Source organism: Coregonus clupeaformis, unplaced genomic scaffold (genome assembly GCF_020615455.1).
Source record: "Coregonus clupeaformis isolate EN_2021a unplaced genomic scaffold, ASM2061545v1 scaf0115, whole genome shotgun sequence".
Taxonomy (NCBI): domain Eukaryota; kingdom Metazoa; phylum Chordata; class Actinopteri; order Salmoniformes; family Salmonidae; genus Coregonus; species Coregonus clupeaformis.
In genome coordinates this window covers 20,215-37,333 of record NW_025533570.1, presented here as the reverse complement: position 1 = coordinate 37,333, position 17,119 = coordinate 20,215, and the positions used below count along the sequence as shown (strand labels likewise).

Here is a 17,119-nt window from a genome sequence, read left to right as displayed (position 1 = left end):
TGACTCGGTACCGGTACTCCTTGTATATAGCCTAGTTATTGTTATCTATTGTATTACTATTTTTATTTGCAAATTCTTACTTTTTAACTCTGCAATTTTTAGGAAAAGCTAGTAAGTGTCGCATTTCATGGTAAATCTACACCTGTTGTATTCAGAGCATGTGACAAATACACTTTTATTTGGCCAAAAGGCCAGGGTGATGAGATTTATTGATTTTTGGAAGCATGGAAGGTTGTACACTAGTTCCTGTGTTCCAGGAAATGACAGGGTTTATCATAAGTGAGCCTGTGTGTCTGTCTGGGGGAGTATTTATGTACCCCCCCAGTCACATGACATGCCAACGTCTTGTCAATAGAGCAGTATAGTTGCAAATAATATTAGAAAGCAATCGGTCTCTAGAGTTACGAACGTTAAAGAAGCCTATATGGAACTTTTTCCGTTTGTCTTATTGGACAAAGGGGCACACTTATCAACATCCATGACTAAAAGCATAGCGTTTGCAACTGGCAACTACATTTCCATAGTGCATCTTTAACTGAGCTGTGTTGAACTTTGAAATAGACTAAAGTTTTGGTTGCAGCAGCAGTTCTCAAGCACTGTAATGACTTGGCTCACACGTCTGTTTACACGAATCAACTAATGGCACCTAATTTATGGCTCAACCGAGATGATTAGGCCATTTTGTTGTGTTAAACAAGAGGTAGCCTGTTTGTCCAAATCATTTGAATCTTATAGGAGTTGCTAGGCTAATATCCCTCACTGCTCGTTCTACCTTAACCATGCAACATCTGGAATACTGGGTGTTGAACCATTGCATAGACGTTTATAGTAGTGAATAAAACCTCTGCCTTATTCTCATTAGTGGTATTAAAGTATTGAACTCGAAAGTGAAGTACTAGTGTGACCCCATAATGTATTTCACAGGCTAACTCACACTCGGTTATTCCTTGGGAACCTATGGCTTGTTTTCATCAAAGCATGGAGAAAGTCTGCTTCTGGTTTGACTTTATTATATTCAGGGTGGTTGTTTTTGACCGGAGAAGATCTTTGGCTATATATGCAAAAATGGTTGTACGAATCACAGATTGTCCCTTTTTTATTTAATCCCATGATTCTGTACCGCTCTACTGTGCCAGTGATGCATTATATACAGTGCATTCGGAAAGTATTTAGACCCCTTGACTTTTTCCACATTTTGCTACGTTACAACCTTATTCTAAAATTGATTAAATTGTTTTCTTTCCTCATCAATCTACCCACAAATACCCCATAATGACAAAGCAAAAACAGGTTTTATACATTTTTGCACATTTATAAATAAAATAAAAAACTGAAATATCACATTTACATAAGTATTCAGACCCTTTACTCAGTACTTTGTTGAAGCACCTTTGGCAGCGATTACAGCCTGAAGTTTTCTTGGTTATGACGCTACAAGCTTTGCACACCTGTATTTGGGGAGTTTCTCCCATTCTTCTCTGCAGATCCTCTCAAGCTCTGTCAGGTTGGATAGGCAGCACCACTGCATAGCTATTTTCAGGTCTCTCCAGAGATGTTCGATCGGGTTCAAGTCAGGGCTCTGTCTGGGCCACTCAAGGTGCCTTTTGGCAAACTCCAAGTGGGCTGTCATGTGCCTTTTACTGGAGTGGCTTCCGTCTGGCCAACCTACCATAAAGGCCTGATTGGTGGAGTGGTGCAGAGATGGTTGTCCTTCTGGAAGGTTCTCCCATCTCCACAGAAGAACTCTGGAGCTCTGTCAGAGTGACCATCGGGTTCTTGGTCATCTCCCTGACCAAGGCCCTTCTCCCCCAATTGCTCAGTTTGGCCGGGCGGCCAGCTCTAGGAAGAGTCTTGGTGGTTCCAAACTTCTTCCATTTAAGAATGATGGAGGTCGCTGTGTTCTTGGAGACTTTCAATGCTGCAGAAATCCTGTCTCGGAGCTCTACGGACAATTCCTTCAACCTCATGGCTTGGTTTTTGCTCTGACATGCACTGTCAACTGTGGAACCTTTATATAGACAGCTGTATGCCTTTCCAAATCTTGTCCAATCAATTGAATTTATCACAGGTGGACTCCGATCAAGTTGTAGAAATATATCAGGGATGATCAATGGAAACAGGATGCACCTGAGCTCAATTTTGAGTCTCATAGCAAAGGGTCTGAATACTTATGTAAATAAGGTATTTCTGTTTTAAATTTGTAATACATTTGCGCACATTTCTAAAACCTGTTTTCTCGTTGTCATTATGGGGTGTTGTGTGTAGATTAATGAGGACATGTTTTATTTAATTAATTTTAGAATAAGGCTGTAATGTAACAATGTGGAAAAAGTCAAGGGGTCTGAATACTTTCCGAATGCACTGTATCTATGAAACTTAATATAACGTAACCTAAAGCAGATTGTGTGAGAAAGGTCCTGTGAAGGGCCAGAACAATTTAACAAGTTGTCTGAATCCCATTATTTACACTGCTAACCCCAGCAGACACCTCTACTCTGACTGCAACTGCTGGCGGGCTCTGCCTGCCAAAAATACCCAGAGAAGCTGCAATTAAGATGTGATTCATATGTTACGCCTTTGTGCATTAACGTTTTTTTTTTAGCTAATGTTGAATCCCTCGCCCACTTTAAAGTGCTTGCATCCAGGGAAGTCCACCAGTCAAGCAAATGAGTCTCTGTTTCAGTCCAGCAAGATGGGAGTCTGATAGTGACTAGGGAGGTACGCTGGGAATCAAGTTGAGGACTTTAGTTTCTCTGACAAACACTGAAGATTTGGACTTTAGTTTGACTACACAATCTAGGTCTAAGGGACCACACACACAACGCACCGAATGATGATCTGTCGTTCATCTGCTGTTCGTTCGGCGTGGTGTGTTTTAGGGACCACCCGCTGGTGGACGTCTGACTGCCGACATTTCTGCGCGATTCTACATGTAGAATCGGTTAGCAAATTATGGCCAGCACTCTGTTCAAAGCTGCTATGTACTCTGGGCTGGCAAACACTACCAGTGTGTCCAAGCCTTAAGATTATGCTCTTCTGCTACAAATGTCATATAGGCTACTGTTGTCTTACCTACTTCTATAAGGTTCATGGGGCCAGATTCCCAGACTCATAGTATAGATTAGATATCAAGAACCTGACATCGGCAAAGGAGTCTGCAATGAAAGTTGCCTGAAGAGGGACATCCATGTTTAATTTTACTTTGCTTAGTTTCTCTGCTTGGTTTCCTGAATATGTTTTCATCAAAATCATCTCTGCTCAAACCATAAAGAACATCAGAGTTCCCTCAGTGCTCGGGATCAAGCAACCTTTGTTCTCTGTTGCCATAGCAACTATACCTGAGTCTGTTCCTGAATAAACAGAAGAAGAAACATGCAACAGAATTATTTTCTTAGATGTAGAAAACCAAGGCTAATCCCTGGACATTGGAAGATATGTTGCACACAAGGAGGTTATTTTCCCCCATGTCATTTATCAAAACCTCTCCTTTCTCCTCCTTCCTTTCTGGCATTCATTTATTTTCTCCTCATCTGAAAGGTAGAAATACCGATTGCGTGGTTCAATGGCCTTCACTCACTCAGTGCTGTTAATGCTGGAGGTCTATGCGCCCCAGATGTGTGACTTTGGGAGAAAGGCTCTGGGGCTGAGGATGTGCGGGGAATAGAGTGTAGTTCATAATAACTCACAAATGGAGAAGACGATGGGGTAGATATGATTGGATGATTTATCTGACTGATCGTAGATCTATTTTAGACAGTTCACTGGCGCAATTCAACAGCTTAGATTTCAAGGCTCTTCTCTTTTTCAATTTGTCACAGAGCATAAAAACTGTATTTTCAAAGGAGAAAGTTGTTCCATTTTGATTTAGCCAAATCTTTCAACCTTGGTGTCTGAAGATTCTGATACAGCAGCTTCGATGATTAGTCTGAAGGGTTTTCTGATGGCACGCTTCTGTTGGCATGGTAACCAAGCCAACTTCGAGGTATTGGTGAAACTGTCCAAATTAAATGTATTTAAGGGATAAGATATTAGGCCTAAGCATTTGATTTCATGCTCTAGTTTTGGGAGGTTCATGGCAAAACCATCAGTGCAAAGTGGTGAAGGTTATTAATGTTGAAGAGGATCATATTTACTCTTCATGATTTAGGGGTTTGGGACTCGATGTCAGGCCTAGTTTCTTTTGATTGGGATTTTACTCATTCAACTATTATTTTGTGGCGTAACGATGGGAGCTGTTGAATCATTTCCTATTGGAGGTCAATCTGGTTATTTTTAGCCACGATCGGTATGTCTATAGTATATTCCCACCAAAATCCATGCCAATGACTCTGCATACTCCTGTGTTGTCTCTAGGACAAGAGACGGGTTGAAGACTTGAAATACTCTTCATGGAAGAAGGGGATATTTTTAACACATGGCACACACTGAGCGATGGGGGGTAGTTGGGTTTATTTTCAGTGTCTGCACAAAGGCGCCTCACCCAATCGGCCTCTCTGTATGGCACACTCCCATTTCTACCGACGACAGCCAACATCTGGAAAAGTTTGTTCTCAAACTTATTTTTCCTTCTAACCATTGTGAAGTGAATTTATTTTATTCATCAGCCTTTTTTGTGTTTCTTTCTATTTATGTTGTGAACACCTTTGACATCCTCCTTAGACATTTTACTATATCCCATAGAGCTCTGGGGAAAAGGAGTGCACTAGATACTGTAGGGAATAGGGTGCTATTTGGGATGCACACTTTGAGTAGGATGCTGACTGTTGACCCCTATGCAGCTACAGTACATTGTAGTCCGAGACAGCCATGGGTGAAATATTGCATTCTTTAGCTTGGAATTTCCGGTTCACCATTCTTGCTTTGAAACTAAACCTGTGACCTATAATGACTGTACTGATCTACAGTATTTAACGTATTACAGAGCCCAGGTCTGCTATCCCTTATTCAGGTGGTGCTGCTGTGTTTTTTAAAATATCTTTGGCATCCTCCTTCGACATTTTATCATTAGTAGGATTCTGCTGGTTGTTGACCCCTCAGTAACTATTGGCTACAGTACATTGTAGTCCAAGAGAGCCGAGGGTGAAACCTGGAATTTCCGGTTCACTTTGAAACCAAACCTATGTCTGACCTACAGTATAATGAATGATTGTGTTGATCATCCATGTAACTTAGTACTGATCTCAGGTAGGGCTGGGAATTGCCAGGGACCTCACGATACGATATTGTCACGATACTTAGGTGCCAATACGGTATGTGTTGCGATTCTATATGTATTGCGATTCGATACTGTGATTTTATTGTGATTCGATGTTCCAAACATATTGCTCACCATACTGTTTGTCTGCTGCAGAGGGACAAGAGAGGGCCATGAGAAAACAAGTTTTGATCAGTCATGGAAATAAAATTACTGAAAACAAATTGGCTCCCTATTTAAAAAGAAGATGTAGAACAAGCTATGCTTTTGATGCAGTTACCGTCAACTAGAGCAAAAATAATATTGTCAATACGATATAGCGTACAAAATAATATCCCGATATGTAACTGTATCAATTTTGTTCTTTTTTTCCCATCACTAATCCCAGGTATGCTGTCTGTCCCTCCCTTCAGGTGGTGCTGCTCAGTGGCCATCTGGACAGCTGGGATGTGGGCCAGGGGGCAATGGATGATGGTGGTGGAGCGCTCATCTCCTGGGAGGCCCTGTCTCTGCTGAAAGACCTGGGTAAGAACCTGCGAGGCCCTGTCTCTGCTTAAAGACCTGGGTAAGAACCTGCGAGGCCCTGTCTCTGCTTAAAGACCTGGGTAAGAACCTGGGAGGCCCTGTCTCTGCTTAAAGACCTGGGTCAGAACCTGGGAGGCCCTGTCTCTGCTTAAAGACCTGGGTCAGAACCTGGGAGGCCCTGTCTCTGCTTAAAGACCTGGGTCAGAACCTGGGAGGCCCTGTCTCTGCTTAAAGACCTGGGTCAGAACCTGGGAGGCCCTGTCTCTGCTTAAAGACCTGGGTAAGAACCTGGGAGGCCCTGTCTCTGCTTAAAGACCTGGGTCAGAACCTGGGAGGCCCTGTCTCTGCTTAAAGACCTGGGTAAGAACCTGCGAGGCCCTGTCTCTGCTTAAAGACCTGGGTCAGAACCTGGGAGGCCCAGTCTCTGCTTAAAGACCTGGGTCAGAACCTGGGAGGCCCAGTCTCTGCTTAAAGACCTGGGTAAGGACCAGAACCTGGGAGGTCCTACTATTCTTTGTCCCAAATGGCACCCTATTCCCTACTTGTACTGAACTACGTTTGACCAAGGCCCCATAGGAAAGACGGTACCATTAAGGATTTAGACTCTATTTATCTGGAACATAATCCACTCTCTGAAGCTCTTATTGACATGAGCCTAAAAAAAAGATTCCTGTTTTGTATCGAGTCCATTGGCATCCTTTGAAGCTGTTTTGTGATCAGGGGCCGTATGTATCAAGCTTCTCAGAGTAGGAGTGCTGATCTACGATCAGTTTTGCCTTTTAGATCACTATGAATAAGATAACATGGACAGCGGAGACCTGATTCTAGATCAGCGCTCTTGTGACGTACACTTGAAAATGCATCTAAACTGCGGTCTGCTGACTCGTCAAATATAGCAATTAGCATGGCTTACTTCATTATTTTTCTGGTCGTTGTTCACTTAATAAAGTATAACTTTTTCCACATGAAGTGTAATTAGACACGTGGAGTAGGCCACCGAGCTGTTTGTGCTCTCTGACTGGAAGCCTTAACGTTGACTTAAGATAATTTTTCCTTTTCCCACTAATGTTGCCATGGAAAGTATGTAATTCCCATTGAATATGTGAAGACGTTGTAATGTCTGGACAGTAATAACCAGTCGCTGCTTTATTGTTCGTTCTTGCGGCTGGATGTATGTATAGTAAAGTACTTGGCTGAAATATGCCCAGCTTTGCCCAGTATGAAAATGTATGCACTCACTAACTGTAAGTCACTTTGGATAAGAGCGTCTGCTAAATGACTAAAAATGTAAATTAATGAAGAGGACCTATCATCAATGAAACATTTAGTCAAGATGAAGCCACTGAACAATAATTGGTCCCTTGGGCTTAGTTAGGCTACGTTCTAAATGGCACCCTATTCCCTATATAGTGCAGTACTCTGTTCAACAGGGCCCAAATGTAGTGCACTATATAGATAATAGGTTGCCATTTGGGACTCAACCCTCGAGAGAATTTTTTGAGGAATCAAATCTAATCTAATTTTATTTGTCACATTTGTCACATGCATACAACAGGTGTAGACCTTACAATGAAATGCTTACTTTCAAGCCCTTAACCAACAATGCAGTTTTAAGAAAATAGAGTTAAGAAAATATTTACTAAATAAAGTAAAACATTTAAAATAAAATGCCAGTGATGGCAGATGAGGGTGTAGGCTAAAGGGTTTATATTAGAGATCCTCTATAGGAAGTGAGTGGCCTGCTGTCCTTTGTAGCCCACATAATGTAGTAGCCTTGTGGGGGTCATTCATAAAATAACATACAGGCTGAAACCCAAATAAGATAAGTTGTCGCTGGAAGTCCTCTCTCTGAATGGGGCTTATCATTGCAGTGAATGGAGGAAATATTGACTAGGGTCTGGTGAATAGTAATTTTCTGCTGAATATGTGGAATATTAAATAGCCCACGGGTTGGTGAGGAAGAGGGAATCCATTTGTTGTAAAGCTCTTTTTGTATTGCTACTTTGTTGAAATGGTTGTGGCCCATGTATGAATTCTGATTGTGTGTCCAGGTCTGCGTCCCAGAAGAACCCTCCGGACAGTGCTGTGGTCTGCAGAGGAGCAGGGAGGGGTTGGAGCATAACAGTACTTCCAGCTTCACAAGGTACCGTTCTACCATGGTGCATCTTGTTGGCTTTTTACTGCCAATCAACTTGCACACTCTAACCATTATCATCCTATCATACAGTACATCCTACAACCCTCAAACTCAACTCTGGACCTCGAAGCCAGTTCAACTGCATTTTTTAAATTGTTCCCCTCTAATCAGGGACTGATTTAGACCTGGGATACCAGGTGGGTGCAATTAATTATCAGGTAGACCAGAAAACCAGCAGGCTCCGGACCTCGTAGTGTCAGAGTCGAACACCCCTCTCCTATAAGCTCGTTTTGTGGCTAGATTTAAGATTCCTGTTCTCTTAGGTTTTGATTCTTACACACACACACACACACACAGTCCACTGGGTAGAGGAGGTCATACAAACCACTGAAACAGTACAACTATTATGTGGTTGTTCTTACATGTGAATCGTTGACGCCAGTCTCCTTCAGATTGTGTGAAAATGTATGCACTCACTAACTGTAAGTCGCTCTGGATAAGAGCGTCTGCTAAATGACTAAAATGTAAAATGTAAAAATGTGTGCGTACTGGTAATAGCATTTTACTGTCAATAGCTGATGGCTTTTCATCAACATCAGGTTGTTCTTTGCCAGTCAACATGTGGTAGGAACTGGCTTCAATCGGAGCGGTACACAGAAACGTAGTCTGTTGTCAGCTCTACTGTAGGAGAGCCACTGGGATGTAGGGCACTGGTATTAAAACTTTTTTTCAGCAGGGACCCCATGTTTTCCGGCAGAATTTCTGAGGACCCCATTTTTTTCGCTCTAATTTCTCATGACCCCACCCCCAAAATTATGACGCAAGCTTAAAATCGGTACATTTCGATTGTTACATCAACAAATAATCTTCAATTCATTACATTTTCATCTCTTATCAAAATGAAAAGAAACCAATAAATACATTTACTCAATAAAATGTATTTTTCGAATGATCTGTCTCAAAAACGTTTGTATATTGTCCCATACAATAATCTGTTCTCTTCATTTTGGTTTCCGTAACCCTGACTTTGAATACCACTGCCTTAGATCAGACGTTTGCAGCAAACATTCCCGTCGTGCTTCTCAAAGAGGAATCTGCATTGACTATCATGGAGTGGAGGTTCCTGTTCCGCTTTGTGGGACATTCTATGCACTCGCACTTGCAGAAGCGTATTCGCCGCTAGTGAATGAATTGGGGGTGATGGTCCAGTCTTTTCCCCAACTTCTCTCACATCCTGGTGAAGCTTTTTAGCTCGAACGCTGGCTAAATAAATCAACAGCCAGGAGAGATGAATGTACAAATTTCTCTCTGATGTGTGGTGAGCGTTCTGGCACAAAATGTTTGTCATGCATCACCCAAGAGTGCTACACATTTGTGGTTGAAGAGGTGAGTTTCCCACCCATGTATTTATTATGGATCCCTATTAGTTCCTGCCAAGGCAGCAGCTACTCTTCCTGGTGTCCAGCAAAATGAGGGCAGTTATACAATATAAAGCGCTTTCAGCACTGGAAAAGCACAATATAAATCCAATCAATGATTATTCATGATTGTATACCTGTTCTGCTGTCCCCCAGGTGAACATCTCTAACTTTAACCTGGTGATAGAGTCTGACCTGGGTACCTTCATCCCCCAGGGGCTGCAGTTTACAGGCTCAGCCCAGGCTAGGGCTGTCATGGCTAAGGTGATGAAGCTACTGAAGCCCATCAACACCACCACCCTGGAGGAACACAGAGAGGGAACTGATATAGAGATGTGGATGGATGCCGGCGTGCCAGGTGTGTAGACTGCCTTCTATTGTCTGTTTGTCTGAGTCAGTAGGAGCCAGGTATGTAGACTGCCTTCTATTGTCTGTCTGTCTGAGTCAGTAGGAGCCAGGTGTGTAGACTACCATTTTGTTTGTGTCTGTCTGGGACTTCATCTGAGAAGGCTTTCCAATAGTAGTCCACATCAAGTGTCAAGTGACAGTTGACAGTCGGGTGAGGTTGTGTCTCTCTCTGGCGGGAGGTAAGCTTGGCTTATATGGCTTATATACATAGTTTGGGCTTTGTCGAGTAAAGCTTAAACTATGTATTTAGATTGTAGTTAGGTATTGTAGTTATCGTGGGTTGTTGTATGTAATTATTGTAGGTTAGTATTGTATTTGGCTGAGCCCGGTGAAGCACGAAGCTAGCTAACCCACTACCTGGACTAGCTAGCGGGTAGCTACTGGTAACTATTTGCAACTGTGGATAGTTGTTTCACGCCTGAGAGTACCTGTAATTACGCCAGCTAGCTGCCTACAATAGTTACATACAATAATGCCTACCATTCAGCTGTTTTTCTAACCTCATTGTCTGAAGCGTTAACGTTAGGTAGTAAGTGGCTACTGTGCTTGAAATTTAGCTAGCTTGTTGCTACCTGGATAGCTACTAAACAATGGCTGGAACGACCTAGCGAACAGACGCGAACTGGCTGAGTCAATTCAGTGGTTAGCTTTGCACTTGGCTAGCTAACAGTAGCTGCTAGGGGTAAGTTATAACCTACATTTGTGTTTTGTTTTTACATACTGGTAGCCAGAGTCGTTCAAGGGAATTCGGGACATGGGTGACTAGTTAACGTTAGCTTGGCTCTCTCTGTGTGTTCGTGCCGTGGGAGGAGGGGTTTCTTCTTTGTCTGAAAGCAATGGCTAGCTAGTATGCTAACTATTCTAGCTAACTAACTGGCTGAATAAGTTGACAACGGACTCGCTCAAGCTGTCGGGACTAACCCACAACGTTAGACACGGACACGAATGATCTGCTTGGCGTGTTGACACACTGGTGGTTTGTTGTGGCCGAGTATTGGTGCTAAACCGTGTTGTTGGAGTCCGGCATGCTAGTTGGCTGTGGCGTCATATGACTAGGTGCCCTGGACAATTTTCACGGAAGAATACTGTACCAAGTTAGCTAGCTGAATAAACTAAGTTAGTCTATTCCTAGAAAACATTGAACCGCTGTAGTTTACAACAATTATAGTTTCTGAGGTGGAAGTTGGGAGAGTTATATTTGGGTGTTTCAGTGAAACGTAAGTGAGGGAGGCCCCGCTCTCTCCTTTCCCAGATGTTTAGTTAATTTCATTCCGTTCTCCTTTGCATTATTGTAGCCATTTTCTGTAGCCTGTCAACTATGCCTCTGTCTATCCCTGTTCTCTCCTCTCTGCACAGGTTATACAAACGCCTCACACCGTGTGGCTGCTGCCTCTCTAACCTGGTGGTCCCTGCACGCACCACCCACGTGGAGTTCCAGGTCTCAGGCAGCCTCTGGAACTGCCGTTCTGCTGCCAACAAGGCAGAGTTCATCTCAGCCTATGCTACCCTCCAGTCCCTCGACTTCTTGGTGCTGACGGAAACATGGATTACCACTGAAAACACTGCTACTCCTAATGCTCTCTCCTCGTCTGACCATGTGTTCTCGCATACCCCGAGAGCATCTGGTCAGCGGGGTGATGGCACAGGAATCCTCATCTCTCCCAAGTGGACATTCTCTCTTTTTCCCCTGACCCATCTGTCTATCTCCTCATTTGAATTGCATGCTGTCACAGTCACTAGCCCATTCAAGCTTAACATCCTTGTCATTTATCACCCTCCAGGTTCCCTTGGAGAGTTCATCAATGAGCTTGACGCCTTGATAAGTTCCTTTCCTGAGGATGACTCACCCCTCACAGTTCTGGGTGACTTCAACCTCCCTACGTCTACCTTTGACTCATTTCTCTCTGCCTCCTTCTTTCCACTCCTCTCCTCTTTTGACCTCACCCTCTCACCGTCCCCCCCTACTCACAAGGCAGGCAATACGCTTGACCTCATCTTTACTAGATGCTGTTCTTCTACTAATCTCACTGCAACTCCCCTCCATGTCTCCGACCACTACTTTGTATCCTTTTCTCTCTCGCTCTCCTCCAACACTACTCACTCTGCCCCTACTCAGATGGTAATGCGCCGTCGCAACCTTCGCTCTCTCTCTCCCGCTACTCTCTCCTCTTCCATCCTATCATCTCTTCCCTCTGCTCAATCCTTCTCCCTCCAATCTCCTGATTCTGCCTCCTCAACCCTCCTCTCCTCCCTTTCTGCATCCTTTGACTCTCTATGTCCCCTATCCTCCCGGCCGGCTCGGTCCTCCCCTCCTGCTCCGTGGCTTGATGACTCATTGCGAGCTCACAGAACAGGGCTCCGGGCAGCCGAGCGGAAATGGAGGAAAACTAGACTCCCTGCGGACCTGGCATCTTTTCACTCCCTCCTCTCTACATTTTCTTCATCTGTTTCTGCTGCTAAAGCCACTTTCTACCACTCTAAATTCCAAGCATCTGCCTCTAACCCTGGGAAGCTCTTTGCCACCTTCTCCTCCCTGCTGAATCCTCCTCCCCCTCCCCCCTCCTCCCTCTCTGTGGATGACTTCGTCAACCATTTTGAAAAGAAGGTTGACGACATCTGATCCTCGTTTGTTAAGTCAAATGACACTGCTGGTCCTGCTCACACTGCCCTACCCTATGCTTTAACTTCTTTCTCTCCTCTCTCTCCAGATAAAATCTTGCGACTTGTGACGGCCGGCCGCCCAACAACCTGCCCGCTTGACCCTATCCCCTCCTCTCTTCTCCAGACCATCTCCGGTGACCTTCTCCCTTACCTCACCTCGCTCATCAACTCATCCTTGACCGCTGGCTATGTCCCTTCCGTCTTCAAGAGAGCGAGAGTTGCACCCCTTCTCAAAAAACCAACACTCGATCGCTCTGATGTCAACAACTACATACCAGTATCCCTTCTTTCTTTTCTCTCCAAAACTATTGAGCGTGCCGTCTTTAGCCAACTCTCTTGCTATCTCTCTCAGAATGACCTTCTTGATCCAAACCAGTCAGGTTTCAATACTGGTCATTCAACTGAGACTGCTCTTCTCTGTGTCACGGAGGCTCTCCGCACTGCTAAAGCTAACTCTCTCTCCTCTGCTCTTGTCCTTCTAGACCTGTCTGCTGCCTTTGATACTGTGAACCATCAGATCCTCCTCTCCACCCTCTCCGAGCTGGGCATCTCCGGCGCGGCTCACTCTTGGATTGCGTCCTACCTGACCGGTCGCTCCTACCAAGTGGCGTGGCGAGAATCTGTCTCCGCACTACGTGCTCTCACCACTGGTGTCCCCCAGGGCTCAGTTCTAGGCCCTCTCCTATTCTCGCTATACACCAAGTCACTTGGCTCTGTCATATCCTCACATGGCCTCTCCTATCATTGCTACGCAGACGACACACGACTAATCTTCTCCTATCCCCCTTCTGATAACCAGGTGGCGAATCGCATCTCTGCATGTCTGGCAGACATATCAGTGTGGATGACGGATCACCACCTCAAGCTGAACCTTGGCAAGACGGAGCTGCTCTTCCTCCCAGGGAAGGACTGCCCGTTCCATGATCTCGCCATCACGGTTGACAACTCCGTTGTGTCCTCCTCCCAGAGTGCGAAGAGCCTTGGCGTGACCCTGGACAACACCCTGTCGTTCTCCGCTAACATCAAGGCAGTGACCCGATCCTGTAGGTTCATGCTCTACAACATTCGGAGACTACGACCCTGCCTTACACAGGAAGCGGCACAGGTCCTAATCCAGGCACTTGTCATCTCCCATCTGGATTACTGCAACTCACTGTTGGATGGGCTCCCTGCCTGTGCCATTAAACCCCTACAACTCATCCAGAATGCCGCAGCCCTTCTGGTGTTCAACCTTCCCAAGTTCTCTCACGTCACCCCGCTCCTCCGCACACTCCACTGGCTTCCAGTTGAAGCTTGCATCTGCTACAAGACCATGGTGCTTGCCTACGGAGCTGTGAGGGGAACGGCACCTCCGTACCTTCAGGCTCTGATCAGTCCCTACACCCAAACGAGGGCATTGCGTTCATCCACCTCTGGCCTGCTGGCCCCCCTACCTCTGCGGAAGCACAGTTCCCGCTCAGCCCAGTCAAAACTGTTCGCTGCTCTGGCACCCCAATGGTGGAACAAGCTCCCTCACAACGCCAGGACAGCGGAGTCACTCACCACCTTCCGGAGACACTTGAAACCCCACCTCTTTAAGGAATACCTGGGATAGGATAAAGTAATCCTTCTACCCCCCCTTACCCCACCCCCAAAAAAAATAAAAAATACATATTGTAAAGTGGTTATCCCACTGGCTATAAGGTGAATGCACCAATTTGTAAGTCGCTCTGGAAAAGAGCGTCTGCTAAATGACGTAAATGTAAAATGTAAATGTAAAAGGTTTGCTTATAGCTATTGACCCTTTGTTCCAAACCTTTTTTGCCTGTCTGGGAGATAAGCTGAGGATGCTTCCTCTACCGACCCTCTGCAGAAGTGCTTTTGACCTTTTTAAAGAGGAAGTAGCACATTATTAGTAGACCAATTGGACATTCAGTTCCACCTGGTCATTTTTGTGGGATTGATCAGTTTCTCAAATAACATTATATATAGAAGTGAAATATGCTGTGTACACCGATTTTAAAAAGAACTAGCGTTGCTATGTAGGCAAACAAATCATTTGGTATGACAGGGAAGAGGAAGTGTGTTATGAAACACATCCCCAATATCGTATTTGCTGATATGTGCTATGACAGCAGAAACTTGTCTATAGACTAAATAAAGGCAGTGTGTGTGTGTGTGAGTCTCAGCCTACCAGCATGTGTTTACTCTAACCTACGTCAATAACATGGCTTTCATCTGACAGTTGTTTTGGCGTCCCTTGAGATCGTAAAGAAACAATGAAGCTCATTAGGAACCAGTAGAGGGAAATTATGTTTTAGAAGATAATCCTCTAAAATGCACGTTTTTCACAGTATTCATAAAGTGTCTCAGAGTAGGCTAGATGTACTGATCTAGGATCAGGTCCCCCCGTCCCGTCCATATAATCTTATTCATTATGATCTAAAATACTAAACTGATCCTAGATCAGCACTCATACAATACTCTGAGATGCTTTATGACTACAGGCCCAGACCTCTACAGTAATCTGATGTTGATGAGTATGAAAACATGTATGCACTCACTAACTGTAAATCGCTCTGGATAAAAGCGTCTGCTAAATGACTAAAATGTAAAATGAGTCCACTTCTCCCTCCATCAGTCCAGCTAATAGATTGGCCTCTGACTGTACTCCCCCTAACCCAGAAGCAGTGTTACCACACCTGTATAAATACTTTTTATTAAAAGCTCACCCCTCTACTGTAAAGGAAATGTTTCAGGAATGACATCACCTTATGTCAGTGGAAAAGTAGCTATTCTGGGTGGATGAATGGTGTAACCTGTAGAAGGGCTGTTCACTGTGTGAGGGTTCAAAAAGCCACAATGTTAAACAAATGAATCACTGGACCAGCTGTCCAAACACCTCACTCTCATTTCACCAATGGCAAAACGTCTATGGGTGCATCCCAAATGTCACCCTATTCCCCATATAGTGCACTACTTTTGACCCATATGGCTCTGGTCAAACTTAGTGCACTATGTAGGGAATAGGGTGCCATTTGGGATCCACACTAAATGTAATTTAGCTCCATCTAATGACCTTTCACTTCACACATTCCTTCATTTATCCAGTGAAATGTGGTGTTGCTTTTTCTCCCTGTTACAGTGGATTTGGGCACATGGTTGAGACTACAGTTTTTCCCCACATCAGTACCACCATAGCCAGAACATGGCAGGCTCTCTATCAGGAAGAATACAAGACAGAAATCTAGATGTTTAACAGGACATAAGTATCTCTCTATCAGGAAGAATACAAGACAGAAAGCTAGATGTTTAACAGGACATGACAGGCTCTCTATCAGGAAGAGGACAAGACAGAAAGCTAGATGTTTAACAGGACATGACAGGCTCTCTATCATGAAGAGGACAAGACAGAAAGCAAGATGTTTAACAGGACATAACAGTCTCTCTCTGTCAGGAAGAATACAAGACAGAAAGCTAGATGTTTAACAGGACATGACAGGCTCGCTGTCAGGAAGAATACAAGACAGAAGGCTAGATGTTTAACAGAACATGACAGGCTCTCTGTCAGGAAGAATACAAGACAGAAGGCTAGATGTTTAACAGAACATTATATTTCTTCCTAGCAGTACCATGGGAATGTTAGTGTCAGGAAGGGCTGCTATGTCGTGCTGTTTCCAAATGGAAACTGTGCAGGGACCTGATTGGCAAGCTAAAACTAACTGCTACCAGATGCACTTATACTGCTCTGGTTTCCCCTGCTCCTTCTTCTATTCACTTGCAAAATAAATGGGAAAACATAATGGGTTTGTAATGAACTCTGGGTTTAGCTTTGTCAACAGTGATCATGGTGAGAATGTGATTTGATTAGAATCTCATTGTCTTAGAAGTTAGAATACAGAATGTACTGCACGTTTGATCAGTCATAATGGTACGTTCAAGGACTCAGGGGCACACACACACACACACACCATAGTTAATACATTGATGTAACTGACTCCTTACCTGTGCTGTTCTGTCTGTCCTCCAGGAGCCAGCCTGCACGTTGCAGACAGTAAGTACTTCTGGTTCCACCACACTAACGGGGACACCATGTCTGTTCAGAGCCCCATTGAAATGAACCTGTGTTCGGCCCTGTGGGCGGTCGTGGCCTACGTAGTGGCGGACCTGGAGGAGATGCTGCCCAGGTAGTCCACTTGGACTGTCCTGTGTCCCAAATGACACCCTATCCCCTATATATTTTTTTGAGGAATAAAAGTATTGCACTATAGGGAATATGCTGTCATGAAAATGCTTTACTGAGCATTTATTTTTGATTGATTGTATGTATACATGCTTTTATGTTGTTTGTCCTCCAGAAGGGCTTACTGCAGTAACCAATATCTGTGAAATTATACCCCACTGTGGTTAAGTGGCTAAGGAATAATTAATTGTGTGTATAAACCACACAATGTACATAATGGAATTAAGTATTTATGGCATTATTTGCAGTCAATTTTTTTATAATGAACGCCTAAGTACTGCATGTTTCATGTTGACTGTCATTATGTCCAATCTGTCAATAAAGCTGAGCATTTCTTAGACCATGGTACACGTGTATGTTATGAATACCTCATTCATAGATGGAAGAGACTAACAAGGACTTTTCTGGCGAACAGCCCAATTAGACTAAATCTAAAACTTGACCTTTAACCTAACCTTAACCTAATTTTTACCAATTTGGAAATTCAACATTGGTGTGCTGGTCAGGCACTTAGTTTTTTATGTGCTTGGGAAGTTTAGATACAGGAAGTGATG

At 44.1% G+C, this 17,119-nt stretch overlaps 1 pseudogene; it reads left to right on the top strand.

Annotated features, from left to right (window-relative positions):
• LOC121543303 overlaps positions 1–16,910 on the top strand; it is a 36,312-nt pseudogene extending 19,402 nt beyond the window's left edge.
• The last annotated feature ends 209 nt before the right edge of the window (positions 16,911–17,119 follow it).